This window comes from Coenobita brevimanus, chromosome 8 (assembly GCF_032717465.1).
Source record: "Coenobita brevimanus isolate Jiangsu-jjx chromosome 8, ASM3271746v2, whole genome shotgun sequence".
Taxonomy (NCBI): domain Eukaryota; kingdom Metazoa; phylum Arthropoda; class Malacostraca; order Decapoda; family Coenobitidae; genus Coenobita; species Coenobita brevimanus.
In genome coordinates this window covers 49,798,040-49,802,352 of record NC_136961.1, presented here as the reverse complement: position 1 = coordinate 49,802,352, position 4,313 = coordinate 49,798,040, and positions in this window count along the sequence as shown.

The window sequence follows — 4,313 nt, the reverse complement described above, 5'->3', positions numbered from 1 at the left end:
TGGCACACAAAGCCCAAGAGTTCTGTCCACTGCCTAAAACATTTTTCAAAGTCAGTTTCTGGTGTCTCCTGCAGGTGCTTTGTCGCATTCATCACGATCTCTTCTTTCTGGTGAATGTTGCTCAAGACATGTTGGAGTGTGCAAATTGCGATCCAGACTTTTTGAAAGCTGTTATCACTGGAGATGAGACTTGGGTGTACAGGTATGACCCAGAAACCAAAGCACAGTCATCTCAGTGGAAGCCTGCAGGGTTGCCTTAAAAAAAAAAAAAAAAAAAAGGTCTGCAGCAAAGTGAAATGCACTCGCATGTTGACCTTTTTTTTTTTTTTTTTTTAACTTAGATTACCGTGGTACTGTGCATCATGAATACGCACTAGAAGATCAGACTGTCAACAAACATTACTACCTCAATGTTATCCGTCATCTTTGTGACGCAGTTTGATGGAAAAGATTAGACCTTTGGAAAGCAGCAAGTTGGAGGCTGCACCATGACACTGCTGCCCATTCCTCTCATCTGATTCAGGAATTTTTGGCCAAGCAAACATTCCGCAGGTCCGGCAGGCTCCCTACTCACCAGACATGGCTCCATGCAACTTTTGGCCATTCCTATAGCTCAAAACTCCACTGAAGTGTTCCCGATTTGATGCGAGAGAAGAGATCATTCCATAACATGCTGTTTATAAAGGCTCCAACACAGTCACATGCATTGACCTTGGTTGTGGCAGTTCTCCACGCTGCTTGATCTCCGGCAGCCTCCCTATTCAGTCCCTTATCCCTGACATCAAACTCACACATCTTCACACATAGAACCAATGACAATACCCTTATCAGTTACATTCACACATCCATCCACTACAAAACACAACATAATAATTCTTCTAGAATGACATCACATTAGAAATACAGTAACTGACAAATCTGGTCACAAACAAGAAACCAGAAGGCACTCAGAGAGCACATACCTCCACGAATGTCATAACAGGATCCAGGTCTGCTCCAAAATTTAATCAATTCTTTCTTGGCCCATGTGGCCCACCCTTTCACAAAATTTCATCTGGTCACGAACAACAAACCAGGAAGCACTTAGAGAGCACATACCTCCACCAATGCCACTGCAAGATCCAGACCCACTCCAAAATTTAATCAATTTTTTTCTTGGCCCATGGCCCACCCTTCCACAAAATTTCTTTGAAATTCGTTGAGAACTTTGGGAGATATTGCATGGACAAACAAACAATCGCATGTGAATACATAACCTCCTCCAACTTCGTTGGCAGAGTTAATCAACAATTTTATCATTTACATTCCCCGATATTTCCCACTGGTAGTAGGTGGGGGCTGACAATTCACTCACTCGATGTAATGCTGCTTTGGGTGTCTGCCCTTTCCTCTCTTCCTCTTCTGTCTTTCTTACCTTCATTATTTCCTCTTCTTTCTGCCTACTGGTGACTTTACACTCTCCCTTCTGTCTTTCTTTCCTCATTCTTCTGCCTATGGGTGACTCTACACTAAGTGACAAGCTAAGTGGTTTCCTGTACATTAGGAAATAGGTGGCAACCATACAACCAAATTATGTTGCCTGGTGGATTAGTGGGTAATTAAGGTGCTCCAATCAGACTGAGCCTGTGTAGGTTTATATCCATGTGGTGGTTGGGGTTTACTGCTCATGTAATGCCACTCAGGTATGAGTGAGGCTGGTTACTCTCATCTTAAATGTCAGGACCAACTTGCCTAGCTCTGGGCTCCTATGCTCCTCATCAGGCAACACAGGATTGGATGATGGATGGATATCTCCCATGCTATACCAACGCATTACAACCCTTAGCTCCTCACTTTCCCCCAACTCAAACATTTAACTCTATCACTGTCAGAGACTACAAAACAAGAAATGCTTCCTGGTATGAAAACAAACAAAAAACAACTGCTGAGACTTCAACACTGCACAACAGCTCAACAACATGCACTTTACCAATGACAATGGACAATAAACCTACACCGCACACCCAGCACACCACTCCCTATCATTTATAAACATCACATTCTATTTGCCCACACTTTCAATAACCACCACCTGGTGAACAGAGCCTCGACTTCCTTAGATTGCCTTCCTATTATTACCACAACTCCAAACCACAGTGATCACACATTACTTACACAAACTACAAGAAAGTAAACTGAATAAATTCATCAATGAAACAGAACACCACTTCAGCAAGCTAAACACAACCCTTGCCAACAATGTCAAGCATATAGGTTAATGAAATTTACCAGCAAACTTACCAGTTACATGGACAAGCACCATATTCCTTGAGGCAACAGATGACACTACAACCCAAACTTTATACTGGATATTGCTTACTTCATAACACAACTCCCCACTCCCACAAACAAATTATCACAATGGTTCAGCAATAAAACAATGGAACTGATGAGAAAACTAGCACAAAGACAACACAAAACTAAAAAGCATTTGTACTGTACTTGTTTGAAGTTTATGTACAGGTATGTGAACAGTGCTTATAATGGTCACCAAGGAGCATTACTCAAGACTAAATGTCTGGTAACAGCGAGAGGAATAAACTGACTTAACCGTAGTAGTAGTAGTAGCTGTTCCCTAGGCAGTCTGGCCGAACAGCCCCAAGTCCTTTAGGAAGGCCATGGCCGAGACCGGGCTTTCCCACAGAGCTCTCAAAGAGTGTATGTTGTGTTGTTGGCATAGGTGATTATGTGTAATGCAGTCTTCCATAATGTGCTTAATAGTATGGGGTGCTGTGATGCATCCTGGACAGGCATCAGCGACGGAGTCATCCTGTCTCTTCTGGTAGCTTAAGAGGGCTGGATGGTGCCCACATCTCAGCCTGGCCAGGTGGACCTTATCCTCGCGAGGGAGATAGGATTCAGAAGGGTGGATGTCAGGAAGCCATGCATGCAGCTGTGTGTTGTCTTCAAGTGACTGAATGGAGCAACAAGTGATCTGAGTATGGATATGCTTCTGGAAGCTGGTCTGAGGTGGGTGAGGGGGAAGAGTTGACGGTATTTGTGTATGGTATCGTGTGCTGGGTGTTGTTTTGATGTTCCTTGGTGTGGGTTAACGTGCTGCCATGTAATATAGTGGATGTTGTTGGTTTGTGGAAGCTGCAGCAAGAAACTGGGTGCCTCTCATGTCTAGGTAATCCTTGACTTTGAGGACTTTGGTTTCTTGATGTAGGTGGTCTGTTGGCGTAGTAGCTGTGCAGCGCGTGATTATTTTTAGGGCCTTGTTCTGTATGGTCTGTAGAGTGTTGTAGCGTGTTTTGGTCAGGTTAGGAGCCCAAGCAGGGCTTGCATAATTCATCACTGAACGTATGTATTGTTTGTATACTGCGGTGGCGGTTTCCTTATTGTGTCCGAATGTTGTATGGGCAAGTGACCTCAAGGCACTGAGTCTTGGTATTATTTTATTTTTTTAATGTTTGAGATGTGTTGTTTAAATGACATTGACTTAACTGTTAATAAACTTACCTTCACTGAATTTAGCCAAGCAGATTTCCCCAAGTATGGGTCGGTAAAGGTGATATGGTAGGATGCTGCAGGAATCATCCATCTTTTCAGACATCTGGGCAATGTTCACGAACAGGGGTACAAACTCCTGTAACAAAAAGAAATATAACTTCTGGGGAGGGAGGGAGGGAGGGAGGGAGGGAGGGAGGGAGGGAGGGAGGGAGGGAGAGAGAGAGAGAGAGAGAGAGAGAGAGAGAGAGAGAGAGAGAGAGAGAGAGAGAGAGAGGTGTAACAACTGAAATGAAACTTAACAAATTAATCACTGGTCTGACCAGGATTTGAACTCAGGCCCTCGCACTTGATAATTGTGCACGTTATCACTAAGCCAAACAGAGGATCCCCATTTTGCCTCTAGGCAATGCAGGCTTTTATACACCCCATCACATCCCTCTTTTCTCCCCTTGGTTATTAATTTGGTGATTTTCGAACAGACAAAGTAGCGTAAGCATCGGAGGCCACCACGGGGAGGCTGCAGACCACACCGAAACAGCCCATCCCTGGGATGAGGGCAGGGACGCTGTCAGATAACCATGGACCAACATCAAATTGCCAACCAACTCACATCCCACAACGCTGCCAACCAATGTAACAACTGAAATGAAACTTAACAAAGTAATCATTGGTCTGACCGGGATATGAACTCATGCCCGCCCGCGCCATAGGTAATTTATGCTCGTGGTTTGTTTTTTGGGGGGTCTGGCACCTTTCTGTGTCATAGCAAAATGTGCTATAGAAGTTCAAGCCATATGCAACTTGACTGTACTTGACAATTT